We start from the raw sequence: 14,645 nt of genomic DNA on the forward strand, positions 1-14,645 counted from the left end.
TAGCGTTCCCCCTTCACCCCACATCTTAGTGTCATCTGCAAATTTGAACAGGGTGTTTTCTACCCCCTCGCCTAAGTCACTGATGAAGATGTTGAATAGTGTGGGCCAGAGGACCGAGCCCTGGGGAACCCCACTGCCCACATCCCTACAGGTCAAATAAGACCCGTCCACCACCACCCTCTGGGTGCGGCCCTCCAGCCAGTTAGTGACCCATCTGACCGTGTATGCATCAACACCACTGTCTCCTGGTTCCTTACTGAGAATGGGGTGAGAGACTGTGTCGAAGGCCTTCCTGAAGTCCAGAAAGACTATATCCACTGCGACACCTGCATCCAAGGACTTGGTGACCTGGTCATAGAAGGCCACCAGATTGGTTTGACAAGACCTGCCCCTAATGAACCCATGCTGGTTCATTGCCCCTGAGCATAACCTCCTCTGCTGGCCCTTCCTGGACATGCGGCAGGATAATTCTTTCGAAAAGCTTCCCCAGGACCGAGGTAAGTATCACGGGCCTGTAGTTTCCTGGGTCCTCCTTCCTCCCTTTTTTGAAGATGGGGACCACATTGACCCTTTTTCAGTCCTCCGGCACATCACCTGAGCACCACGAGTGCTCGTAGAGCTGCGCCAGAGGTCCCACAGTGACCCCTGCTAGTTCCTTCAGCGCTCTGGGGTGGAGATCATCAGGACCTGCGGATTTAAATACATCTACTCCCTCCAGAAGTTCCCTGACTAGGTCCTCATTAACTCTAGGCCTGGGTATGCCACCCACAGGGCCCTCGGGGGTGCCAGTGGGGGAGATATCTGGGTCCCTCCTCAGAAATACAGAGGCAAAGAAATTGTTGAATATGTCAGCTTTACCGTCAGGTGAGATGACCAGATTTCCTAGCGTGTCCTGCAGAGACCCCACGTTACCTGGCACCTTCTTTTACCCCCCCCTATGTATTTGAAAAAGGACTTCTTATTGTTCTTGATCTGGGTCACTAGTCCCAGCTCCATTTCCGCCTTGGCCTTCCTGACCGCCACCCTACATTCCCGAGCTACCGAGGTATAGCCCTCTCTTGTGATGGTCCCTCCCTTCCAGTGGGTGTACACCTTGTTTTTTGTTTGGAGATGTTCCCGGATGCTTTTGGTGAGCCATGGGGGCCTTTGTGCCCTCTTGTCCCCTTTGACTCATGTAGGGATTACTTCCCTTTGAGCTTGAAGGATCGTCTCCTTAAGGAGCGACCACTCCTCCTGGACACTCAACTCCCTCCTGCTCTGGGACCTCAGTGCATCCCCCACTAGTTTTCTCACCTCATTAAAGTCCGCCCTCCTGAAGTTGAGGGCTGCTGCTTTGCTGGAGGCTTTCGCTACCTTGCGCTGGATGGTGAATTCCAGCAGACGATGATTGCTATTGCCCAGGTGGTCCAGCACCCGCAGACCCCGTACCAGGTCATCGCCCGTGGCCAGGACCAAATCCAACAAGGCATCTCCCCTGGTGGGGCTGTGTACCTCCTGGGTTAGATGGAGGTCCTGTATGTCAGTTAAGAACCTATGTGAGCAGTCAGACCTGGCTGTCTGCTTCTCCCAGCAGATGTCTGGCAAGTTTACGTTACCCATGACGACCACATCCTTGGACCTAACTATCTCCGTGAGCTGACTTAAGTATTCCTGGTCTTGATCTTCTCCTTGGTTGGATGGTGTGTAGTAGACCCCCACTGTTAAGTCCCTTTCTCCCTGACCCTCTTGTATTCTAACCCAGAGCACTTCTGTTTGCTCCTCCTCTGACCCAGTGTTACACACTGTGGATGTGTGTTGCTCCTTGACATACAGCACCACACCCCCACCTGTCCTACCTTTCCTGTAGAGCCCGTAGCCCTTGATATTCACTGCCCAGTCATGTGTTGGGTCCCACCACATTTCGGTGAGCCACACTATATCTGGGATGGTGCTGGCTAGCAGGAGGACTAGTTCCTCCTGCTTGTCCCCCATACCGCGAGCATTAGTATAGAGGCATTTGAGGCCTCCTGAAGATGAATGGACCGCCCCCCTAATCCCAGTGGTACCCAGGCCCATGTCACTTACCTGATTACCTATTTTGCTTGTCATCGGTTTAGGCTGGGCTGCTCCTGCAGGCGATGCTTGGCTTGCTTGTCTGAGGCTTCTTCTACCCATGCCATCCCCTTCCCCCAATGAGCCTAGTTTAAAGCCCACCGGAGGAGATCCGCCAACCTAGAAGACAAAACACGCTTACCTTTAGGGGATTTAGTAGACCTAATAAAAGATTTCACATTTACCCAAAGAACTGTGTCTGCCCAAGTAAATAAAGAGCCTTTTCAGACTTAAAACTGAGTGGGCCTCTGCCTCTGATGCTTGGGGAAGCATATGGAACCAAACGGCCATTGTGAATCAAACCTATGGATAACAACAGCACTGATGTTACATGTCTGACCTGAGATATTGTGTGTGTAAATAACTAACTCATTGATGAAGCCTATCGGGTCCTCCAGCACTGATTGGGTGCTTACTCTTGAGCACCCAGCCACCACCAACTCGCAGGGTCATCCCAACCACCAACTCACAGAGGCCAAATCTGGAAATGCAGTAGTTAAACCACTGTAGGATGACCTTCACAGCCATTCAAGTATACTGGAAACAATCTTGAGAGTAGCCAATGAGTTTGGGCATACCCCCAGAGCAGGTTCAGTTGGTGCATCTGAGCTGCAGGGGTGCACAGAGTGTGCCCAAGAACAAGTGCCCACTGATGTGTAGGGGATGCGGTGGGAACATAGCTTTAATCAGTGAATTGGGCACTTACAAAGCAGCCAGGTTCTGATTTACTCATGCATTCGTAAAACCTGTACACACAACTGTTTGGTGCAAAGTTATACCTTCATATGTGAGAACTACTTTGTTTCAACAAACATATCCCTTCAAACATGTGTATGAATACATTCACCCTCACTGCTTTTTTTACTTCCCAGTCATCCAGTTTGCTCAAGGTTAGAGCATGTAATTTGTGACCATAGTAGCAAGTTGGGACACGGGATTATGTCTTGTCTGAAAGGACAAAAGGAAGCTGAGAAGGAGAAAACCTCTTATTGAAAACCTCGGCAGATATCTGGTATAATCATGGATCAAACGCTGACATAAAGGGAGCAGCAATGTGGATGTAGCTGATGCATCTTCCTTTCACAGCGTCGGTGTATTTTCAACAACGTCCATAAAAGAAGAATCAAGCCACAAATAGGAAAATGCTCTCTTATTCCAATGGCAGATTCATTGCACGAGCTCCTCTCAGAAGCTGTGCTAGGATTAACCAGATCTGATTCTACCATGACCAAAGATAGAAAGGGAGATAATAGGCTAAAGACTATCCCTTCCAGAAGTTCGCAAGATGGATGGAAGTACTTGGAGTGTATATTCCCCTAAGATCAATGACCCGGTTAAGGCTAATTACCACACATAGTCACTCTAAATTAAAAAGTACCTTAATAACTGGAAGTACTGTATGATTAACTGGCTCTGAAGATTAACTGTGATAAGAATAGTGTGATGCTTCCAGGTTTCCTCAATGTTACCTATTTGTCACTCCCTGAATATACTGTATTGGCCTGGAAGCTCTGTTTCGGAAAGTCTGGAAAATGAATGAGTAATAATTTGTCAGTAGGAGGTAGGTGGAATAAGGAGAATTTCAAGCTCAAACAAACCTGTGTTCCAGGGGCAGTCAGGCAGAAGGCAGGGTAGTTTTACACCTTTTATTGAATCAGAGATGCATAAGCTTTGGTAAGCTTACTTTGTCGGATGTTATGAAGAGATGCTATGTGCAAATCATCAGAGGCTATGTGTAAATCTACCCTGCCTTCTGCCTGACTTCAGACTAACACGGCTACCTACCTCCCAGAGGAAGTCAATCAGACATATTTTGGGTGGTCTCCAGGGCTCTGTGCAGCAGGCCAGACCACTCAGCAGTGCTCTGCTCTCCTTGTCACCAGCTATCTCGCACCTACCGCCTTGGATATTACGCATGTGGTAACAGTAGGGCCTCCCAGAAGAGTCTCCAGGAGGGGATATCCTTCTGACATATTCACTAACCTAATTTTCCATGAATTTTGCGCAGCTGGAAGATGTTAGATCAATGGCTCTGCAGACAACTGTCCCTCCTCTCCCCCCATCACACCCCCGCTTTCCCCCACTGGGTGTTGAGGAAACAGGTGCAGCCATACTGCTGTCTGCCATTGAGCCTAGGTTGTGTCCTACAGGGACTATTTGAAATGGAGGATGAGAAGTTCCTTCCTCATGGGATCTCCGTTGAAAATATTAGCTATGGAACAAAGCAGGATGGACCCCCGTCTCTTGGGAACCAGATTTAGCATTGAGATATCTTTGGCAGAATTGCCATGGCATCAAGTGGAGTGAGCACTGAGATAGGTATGGGGACTCTTAGGGCATTTGTACACATGACAGGGGTTTAAGCCCCAAGGTTTTATTCTATGCCTCCTAAATCGAAAGGGTGGGGCATAGAATAAAACCCTGAAGTCTACACTATTTAAATTTTTCCATCACATTATGGCAAGGGGCTCGGTCCCTTAATTATTTTTTTTTTTGGAGCTGGAGCCTGCCTATGGCTGGGAGGTGAGCTGCTAGTGGGCCAAGCAACCCCTGAGCTGTGGGAGGCTCCAGTCCTTCCCTCCATGGTAGCAGCACTCTCCCAGGGCCACCTGGGTGGGCTGCTATCAGGTCGGGTGCTGCCACAGCTTGGAGGTAGCACCCAGCTGGATCCAACTCTTTCCTGATCCCAACAGTGCTACCGGTGGTGGCTGTAGTGCTACTAGTGGTGGCTGTGTAGCAGTGTTTCTGCCTACCACATAGAAGATCTGAGTTAAAGTCCCAGCTGGGGTGACCTGGGGGTGAGTGAGCTAACAAGAAGCAAATCTTCTGCAGAGGTGCTGTGGCTTAGCTGGTTAAAGCACCTGTCTAGTAAACAGGAGATCCTGGGTTCAAATCCTAGCAGCACCTTTGGGTATCATTTTGGAGGCTAGATGAACACCTCACTGGGGTCATTTGACCCCAGTGCTCTTTCCTGCCATGGCAGGGGGTCGGACTTGATGATCTGTCAAGGTCTCTTCCGACCCTACCAACTATGAAACTATGGAACAGGGCTTCCAGCACCCCATGCACTGTCCCCACCACCTTTCTGCCACCTGGGACCACCTAAGAATGAGCTTGCTTTCCCTTGGGGCAGCATGAGGAGGTGGCAGCAGGGCAGTTGGGTGTGCTGGCATCCGCAGAAGGTGGCAGAGATGGTGCACGGGGTGCTGGAATCCCACTGAGCCCATGCTTCCCTGAGCCTGCTTGGGCTTCCAGTGCCCCATGCACTGTCCCTGCCACCTTCTCTGGGTGCCAGCTCACCCAGTCACCCTCCTGCCACCTCCCCACGCTGCCCCAGGGGCAAGCCAGCCCATTCCTGGGTGGTCTCAGGTGGCAGGAAGGCAGCAGGGATAGTGCAAGAGGTGCTGGAAGCCCCGGCAGGCTCAGGGAAAAATTGGATCTGGCTGGGTGCTGCCTCCAAACTAGGGCAGCACCCAGCCCACTAGCAGCCCACCCAGATGGCCCCAAGGGGTGCTACCACTGTGGAGAGAAGGACTGGCATCCCCTGCAGTGCACTTCCCAGCCACGGGAGAGACGGGCAGGCTTTGTCAAAAAAAAATAAAAAGGATCAGGCCCCTCACTGCCTCTGCCTTCAGCGGCTGCCTGCGAAACGCAGAAGTTGAAAGGGGCCTGATCCATTTTTTCTGCACAGCCTGCCCACCTCTCCCATGGCTGGGGGAGGAGCTGACAGCTGCACTTTCGGAATTTGCAAAGTTGTAAACTAAACTACATCTGGTTGTAGTTTAGTTTGCAACGATGAAAACTCATTTAAAACCCCCAAAAGTCTTGCATGGTACACTGTGACACCATTAAGCCACACCAAATGACATTTTCATCATGTTTACATTAGTGACATCATGTTTATAAGTGCCCTAGGGCTTCCTAGAGTGAGAAGCACAGAGGCCATCCCCAAGCCTATAGCTCTCCAACAGACACTAGGCTAGAGTGGAGCTGTGTTTTACTGAGATGAAGCTGCTGGGAACTGAGACAGGTTCCTCCCTCAGGAAAAAAGAATAAACACACAGGGTAAAAACAGACATCAGATTTCTCTAGGGAGGAAGCTTTTTATCCTGCGATCCTACAGAGGTGTAAGCCCATTGTCCCGCTTTAAGTACCTATGAAATATCTGAGATAATACCTTTTCCCCAGGACAGCTGCAGCTAATTCAGATTAATTCCCATTCAAGTGGCACATGTAAATGATTATCCCCTGCCTTTTTTGATGGGAGTCAAAGCCCAGGACAATCAGACCTGGGATAAACCCAAACTCCGTTTTTACCTATAGTAAATGTCTGCTGCCATCAATAGAACTAGTCCCTCACCAGGTGCATCTACATGAGACACTTTACTGCACATTAAACTAATCTAATATGCAGTAAAACATCTACTGCAATTACCATGCATTAATCTAATGCACCATTTTCTAGTACCTGCAGATACAGGTACTAGAAAATGGTGCATTAAGTAATGCACCCTACCACACATGTAGACGCTTACTGGGAGGAAGTGCTCCCAGTCAGTTTAGGCAGCAGGGGGCCATAGGGTAGGGAGAGCTGTCCTGGCTTGGTGGGACACTGCCTACCTGCCACGTGGAGTTTGGCACCCATCTGGCTGCTGGAATAGTGTCTCCCTGCCCTGTGGAGCTTGGGACTCACCCTGATCTCCAAATTGTCAGGAGGCAGCTGCCTGCCCACTTGGGACAGCTCCTCCCGCCCACCTTGGGGCCAGTCCGATCTCCACCCAGCTGGCTGGACGGAGCGGTCTGCCAAGATGAGACAGTTCCCTCCTGCCCCCCAGAGCTCAGGGCTAAGCCCAGTGCCCCCTGCCAGCCCAGGGTGGCACCAAGGGAGCCTGGAGCTCCCCCTGGCTGCTGCTGCAGGGGGGGCAGAGCAGGGCAGGAGCAGGCCTGGACTAGGCTGCTTCTGTCAGGTTCAGTTTGCTCTCAGGTGGGGGTGCATGTGTAGATGTGCACCAGGGGATGTTCTCATGATCCTGAATTTTCTGCGTAGAAAATTCAAGTGAATTCATTGCACATGTAGATGTGCCCAGTGCATTTTTAATAACCTATGTAGGTGATTCAGGCAGGTGGCTAGTACAAAGTCAGCCAGTGACCCTCTGGCAGGGAAAACTGCAATAAGTCTGGAGCTGGGGGATGGATCATGAAAATATCTGAGCTGTTATTTTCCCTGGATCTTCTACCCCATAGCTTTCTCTGCCTACCAAGAGGAGGATACACCAGAACATCAGCTCTGAAAGAGCTGGACAGTTTGGGATGACAGTGAAGTCAATGTTCTTGTCCTGAGAGGAACTGTTGAAAGAAGCTTGTGTCTAAAATAAGCCCAAAGAAACTGCTGAAGCTAAGTTCACTAGCTACATATTTGTTCAATGCATTTTGCATTCTAGAATGACACATTTTTGTTCCCTGGGATTTAAGGTACTTTGAACCTGACTTTCAGAGCTCGCCATTGCCTCTTCATTGGGATGAACCAAAACGTGGGTCCAGTCATAGCCACAGTCTTGAAAAGCAAGGATCTGGGTGAAAGACAGTAGCTTGTGGCTTGTTTCTAATTGCAACCCATGCCATGTGGAGTCAGTAAGCTTTGCAAAGGGCCACAGACAAAAGGTTTCTACCTCCGCAGGGAAGTCTCTCCAAATTCTAAGAGGTTTCATTTTTTTTAGAAGTTCTTTTGCTTTGCAAGCTTCATACTGGATACTTATAACCAGGGTATTGCGATGCCAAAATTCCACCTGATTTTCTGATTTCTATCAATTCTGGGATTTTTTTTAATGAATTTGCAAGAATCTAAGCTTTCTAAAGCAATTCATGATCTGCGCCTTCTCCATTCTGGATAGACAATCCCAAAATACCTAATTTTCAAAGGTTGTCTGTTCATCTTTTTTTGTTTTTTTAATCAGACCCTTTACAATGCACAACTTGGAGATCCAACTTCTCCGGTCACTTCTGAGGACACAGGCCTAAATTCCTTATCTCCCCTACTGCTCTTTATCCTATTCCACAGAATCCCTTGGTTTTGCAGTTTTCATTTGAAATAACTCAGAATACACAAAGCCGGTGCTCTCTGTGACAGAAAAAAATAGTTCTCTGTGTAGTAAAAAATGGCTCCAAAACCACTAGAAGTAAATATTTCTTTACGACATTGAAGCCCATAAATCACCAAGACAAAATTCTGAAACTAGCTGCAAATTATCTCAGACAATCTTAAAATGTTATAGATATTTATATATTTTATCCACTAGTAATGGCCTCAGAAACTTTAAAACACATGGGTCCTGTATTCAGGCTCAGCTAGAAAGTAAAACCTTTCTTCACAACCCTGGAATAAATCAGCTTTTTTATTTTCAGGTGCCACTAGAGCAGCTAGCAGTTAGCTTCCATGTACTGGCCTGCACACCTTATCTAGCTGATAATTTCAGTATAGTATTGGAGTACCTCCTAATGAAATAATATAGTGCCACCACAGTTTTTTGAGTGGATTTTGATGAGTGCAATAGTGAGAAGCTAATAACACCTTGATCCTCCAAAAGACAGGGGTGTGCAAATAACTTCATACACTCACACAGAGAGCTCTGCCAATATAACACCATCCTGAATTGTCACTCGTTGTATCACTAGTCCAGTCCTGGATTTCCATGCCACTCAGAAAAAAGACCATTAACATGACTTGTGGTGCCACCTGTTATTTAGCTGATGATCCCTGGCACACATACCTGAACACCTTTATGCTATTGCGCTCCTGAGGTCTCCAGAGCAGACACTGCCACTCTGGGACAAATTGTGTGATATCTCATGATGTTGACAGATGAGGACTAGAATGAGACCATTAGTCTTATTTTCACTTTTGCCCTAAGCCGGGTTCAAACCTACATCTCTGGTGTTGAGAGCCTAACGCATTATCAAGTGTCCTTCACTACATCGTCGAAGGTCAGACAAATCTAAGTTCTGAGAAAAAGATGTAAGCTGCTTCTCTTTGAGAGAGAAAAAAAGAGACTTGAAGGCAGCTAAAATATCATCAAAACTAAAAAGGGCACAGTGCACTTAGGAACATCTAGACCCCGACATTTTATTTTTTAAAAATAGATGTATAAGATCTAATATAATCTGTCGTGATTCTTTAAAAAAAAAAAATTCAGTTACAACATAGGCCATTAGGATGTGTCAGACTGAATCAAATCTGAATCTCGCCCAACATCCTGTCTCCAACAGCGTCCAGTGGCAATGGCTTCAAAGGAACTCTGCTGTGGTGATCATAGCAGAACTCACCCCAAAGGAAAGTTTCTTTCTCATCCGCATCATGGCAGGTAGGTTTACGTCACGAAAAAGAAGAGCTGATGTGCCTTCCAACGTCTTGGGATTTGCTAAATCCTGCCTAGTACTCTGAATGCCTGTCCCTTATCCATATAGATGTTCAGTCCTTTCTAGATGTGTTTGCTTTTTTCCCCTCCCAAATGTCAAAGATTTCTTGCCCGTGCTGAGAACCCCAGGTGGGTCTGACACAAAGAGAAAGTGAACCGGACTAGAAACATAAAATGGAAACTAACTGCATAAGTTTTACTGGCTGATGTTTCCAATGTCACAGATGCTACAAAAGTAACACAGGCAGAGGGACAGAAAAGATGCAAAAAGAAACAGCATGAAGGGTAAAAAAGGAAACATGCTAAGTAAAATGATTTTTGTTTTAATCAGGTAAAGTGAGGGAGAAGTAATATGGGTAAGGCTTATTTTTCCTAAAGATACCATATGATCTCTTTTGTCTTGAAAAGTGCCTCTTCCAGAAGGAGATTGATAAAAATGATCAAAATAAATTGTTCATCTTGGTGAAAGGTTCAGAAACGATGAGGCATAGTAGGACTGTAGGAATAAATTGGGATCAGCTCTGGTGGTGAATTGTAATTTCTCAAGAGCTGAATTATGACAAGACTGAGCGAGCAGAGTAGGAGGGAGACACCGCACAGGAGAGCGCTGCTATTTATGCACAAATACCCTAGTAATCAGTGATGATGAGAAACGAAATACAAAAAAACATGCATGACAGTTTAATAGGATTTTGGTAGCATCTGATATTCTTTCAAAGTTTGCATGAATCTGACAAGGGCTCTTTAACAAATTCCTTTTTCCGTTTTAATGGAAGTTAAACAGATTTAAGCACATCTTAGGCCAGATTTATTAAATATTATGCAGATTTTTACAAACCCACTGGAGATTCAATAACAGTTATTTTTAAGTTAGCAAATCTTCCCTCGCGCTTGTTAGAGATCTTTGTAGATTAAACAAGGAGACAGGTCTAGCAAATGTTGAAATTTAATATTAAGAGTCGGCCTGAATAACTGATGGGCGGATTTTGCTATGACGTGCTTGGGATTTAACAAATATTGTCTCATCTTGGGAAAATAAATGTTAAATAAGGATGAAGCTAATAATGTGCAGGGAGACATGAGCTCCATTTACAAATCTTTTTTTGTTTTTTGTATTTAATAAATGTATTTATTAAATGAAGTGCAGTGCTCATTGGAGATTGTATCAATATAAGAAATTCATCTCCGGCATGACTTAGTCAGACTAATTCCCCGTTTTATTAAATGTTCCTGAGATTTAGAAAGTCCACATCAGGCTTAATGTGCATCTGGTAGGCTCAGTAAAACATTCATAACAAATGGCAGTCATTGATAGACTTGGGACTAAGAAGTGGCTTCATCCTTGTTGATTAAGCGTCGTCATAAGGCAGCGGCGTCTGAAGAAAAATGAATAAAAAACTTCCTTGAGATGAGAACAGTTTTCTTATTCATGCTCTGTTGGTGGGGAACATGGAGGGAGGCAAAGAGGGGGGAGAAGAGAGACGTAAGCTGACATATAGAAGTGGGAGACAAGGGAGGTTTGGTCGGGTTAGATATCATAGCCTTGGCACCTCCATTGCGATCCATTTGACACAATGAGTATAAAGAATCCAGTTCTGGGATTTCTCCCCCTGCAGAGTGATGTGACTGACTGCTTCCACACAACCGGTGAAGTACCAGTGCAGACATCTCCTTTTAATGTTTTGCTTCACAAGATCTGCCTGTGAATATTAGAGGACTATTCAATCTCCGTGGTCCATTCGCTTCTTATCCCTGCTGAGACTGCTGTGGAGAGGACAGGTTGTTGTGGTAGTTTTAAGATGTGGACACCTGTCCACGAGAACGGGAGGGAGACGATCAGATCATTTCACATGGGCCATGGAACAGCTGTCAGCTGGTCACTGCTCTCAGCCCATATTGGTCTGGACTACGTCATGCTAAGTAATGTTCCCTGCAGACTGTATGTAAATTGGAGTTGTAATTCCAGTTGGGGACCCGGGAGTGGTTCTGGAGACTCAACGCTTGTTTTTATGATGTCACCAGACCCTCCCGCTGGACTTCCAGCTGCACGCTCTACTGGTTGATGTGCATTATCGCTGGCCTGAACTCCCCAAGCAATCTGAAATTAGCCTCAGGTTTGCTATATGATCAGATTTAATATTTGGGGTGTGATTTGATAAGCGCAGGACAGTTTTATTCAATGAATTTAACAAACCGGCTTTATATTCAGAAAAGTTAGCTTATATTTTCTTACCAAAAAACCTCAGTAACATCTACCTAGCTAGTAAAAAAAATACTGTGAATTAAATGCGAAAGAGAACTAAGCCTGTGGTTGCCATATACATGAACTAACATTATATATATATATATAGAGAGAGAGAGAGAGAGAGAATGTGTGTGTGTGTGTGTGTGTAGTGTATATGTGTGTGTGTATACATATATAATATAAATATATATGAAATATAAATTATTTCCATACATATATTTAAATGAACTATGTATATATGTATAGCTGTATATACATGTGTACCTGTATATATGTATATGTGTGTGTATACACACACACACACACACATACATACACACATATACTAGGCCTGTGCAAAGCAGCTAGTATTCGCTTCAGATTCGATTTGGTTATTTGAATCACTGTCCTGATTCAGTTTGGCCAAATCTGATTCAGAGATTCAGCTGCTGCTGAAGCTCCGAATCAGCCAGGCCCATCCTCTCCCCCTCTCCTAACCCAGCAATGGCTGCCCTGCCTGCCCCAGCTCCTGGCACTTGTTAAAAAAAAAAACCCCTGGCTCACCGGGTGCTGTCAGACAGGGGGCAATCCTTGCTGTCCTCCACTGCCCCACACTGCATTGGGGGCTCTGCATGAGCTCCCTGACCCTCCCCTGGTTCCTCAGCCCCCCCCCCCCCCCATGGCTGCCCCGCCCAACCCAGCTCTGACCCTTTAAGAAAAAACAAAACCCAAAAAAACCCTGGGACTTACCATTCCTGCTCAGCGGGGGGCAATCCCTGCTGCCCTGCACCTCGTGGGAGGGCTTTGCATGAGCCCCCAAAGCCCCTAGGCTGCTGCAGGAGCGGTGAGTCCTGGGGCTTTTCTTGGTTTGTTTTTTTTTCCTAAAGGGCCAGAGCTGGCCCAGGCAGGGCACCCATGGGGGGCTGGGGGAGTGAGGGAGGGCAGCGGGGGGCTCATTCAGAGCCTCCCATGCAGTGTGGAGCAGTGGGGGCAACAGGAATTGCCACCCCACCCGGCAGCACTCAGTGAGCACCAGGGCTTTTTTTTAAAGTACCAGGAGCTGGGGCAGGTGGGGGCAGCTATGGGGGGGCTGGGGGAGTGGGTGGGGGGCGGGAGGGCTGGCAGGGCTCCCCCCCAAGGGGAAGACTAAGAGAGCTTTGAATTGATTCGAACCTTTAAATTGGTCTCCTGATTCGATTCGGATTCAGAGATTCGGCCACTGAATCAGGCTGAATCTCCTCCGAATTGAATCACCATCCAAAGCTTCTCACAGCCCTACTGTACATACGTATATATATATATATATATATATATATATATATATATACACACATACAGACATACACGTACATATATGTATATGTATATATCATATATCATCAATTGCTGGGTCCTTTCCCTTGAATGACTTGGATATCTGAGAGGATGAGTGTGGCCACCACCTTTTGACCTCATAGCACTGGCATTTTGCTCAATTCATTTCTTCAAATGGTGAGCTTGTACAAGTGTGTATGCAGGAAGCAGTTTATTCCAGAAAGCCTGGGAAGCTGTGTGGCTCCTTCCAATAAATTTGGAAGGCTAAGTGTCTATATAAAGTCTGGTGGAGCTACCCATATCATATAGTGCAAGCACACATGGGTACTAGCTGTTATATCTGCACATACAGAAACTCTCTAAAACTGGACTCTGTAGCGAGGTACATGATAGTGAACTCTGACAAGGCCTCCCTCCCTTGATGGCCAGACAGCTCTCACCGTACATCCAGATTCCTGCTGGAACATATGCTGGGCTTAATGTATAAAGATGGGTTAGACGCTTTGGTGGGAGATGCAGGGGAGACGTCGCGGTAAGGAATCATCCCTTTGTCATTCTATCACTGCCTGGATGTGCAGAGCGACAAAACCTCTCAGCTCCTACTCCTTTGACAATATAGCTCCATTTTGACTACACAGAGCCGTCCTCTGGCTTGTGTTTCACCGGCGAGCACAGGAAGGTTTTGCCCATTTGCAGCACATGGGCTGACTGAGCAGCAGATTCTGGTCCAGGACAGATTGGCCAATCCCAATCACAGGTGCTGTTCCTATAGTGCTCCTAAAGGGATGCTTTTTACAGTTCACTTTCAATCGCAGCTGCCCACATCCTGCTACAGTCCTGAGCTCTCTTTAATCCTCTCAAGTGTAGGGGGACAAAACAAGGACCTCAACTAGACAGTGAGGAGGCTCCGGCGGGAACACAAAACTTAATACAAACAGGCCTATTTACCACTGGCTGATGTTGTTTCAGAACAGATCGGCTAAAGAGATTTCCCGACAGCAGAAAAACCATCTCTCAGAGGAGATAATAATCTTAATTGAAATCAGAAAACCTTCAAGTATCTTTGTGCGTACAGTAATAGCACGACATTTAGAATCGCAGTGGGATTAATAATTGGGAATAGCGTTCTGTCATTTCCGCTGTGTTTTATTTGAGGAGGGGAAAGGGGGGCGTTTAAGAGTGGGGCTATCGTTTCATTGTCTAGCCCTCTTCTCCATGAGAAATAACAGCATGTTTATGAGCACGCTTGGGTGTTCCTCTCCGGAGATCTCTGCAGGGGGTAAAGGTGGGCTGACATCTGCTTGGGCTTTCAAACTGGAGGAGTGACTGGAGATCACATCGACAGCCCTCGCCTGATGGAAATGAAGCTATTTAGCATTTTGCCCCTCCACACAGGAAAGAAAGGAAAGAACGAGTGAGAGAGCTGTACTGTGATTCAGCTCACACCATCCTTTGCAGAAACAATTATAAAATGCAAATGTTATGGACACCTCCTTAACAGAGCAAATCTATCCATTACCTGCCTCTGTTCTTTTATCAAGCATCTATTTAAAGGCAGGGCTTTTTTTCCCCCTTCCCCATGCGGTATGATATTAATACAAGTT

General features: G+C 46.6%; 1 non-coding gene across 1 annotated transcript; it reads left to right on the top strand.

Annotated features, from left to right (window-relative positions):
- Positions 1 to 4,924: 4,924 nt before the first annotated feature.
- On the top strand, positions 4,925 to 4,998 carry TRNAT-AGU (transfer RNA threonine (anticodon AGU)). The gene has a single exon. It is a non-coding gene; the product is annotated as a tRNA-Thr (tRNA).
- The last annotated feature ends 9,647 nt before the right edge of the window (positions 4,999 to 14,645 follow it).

This window comes from Alligator mississippiensis, chromosome 11 (genome assembly GCF_030867095.1).
Source record: "Alligator mississippiensis isolate rAllMis1 chromosome 11, rAllMis1, whole genome shotgun sequence".
NCBI classification, from domain to species: Eukaryota; Metazoa; Chordata; order Crocodylia; family Alligatoridae; genus Alligator; species Alligator mississippiensis.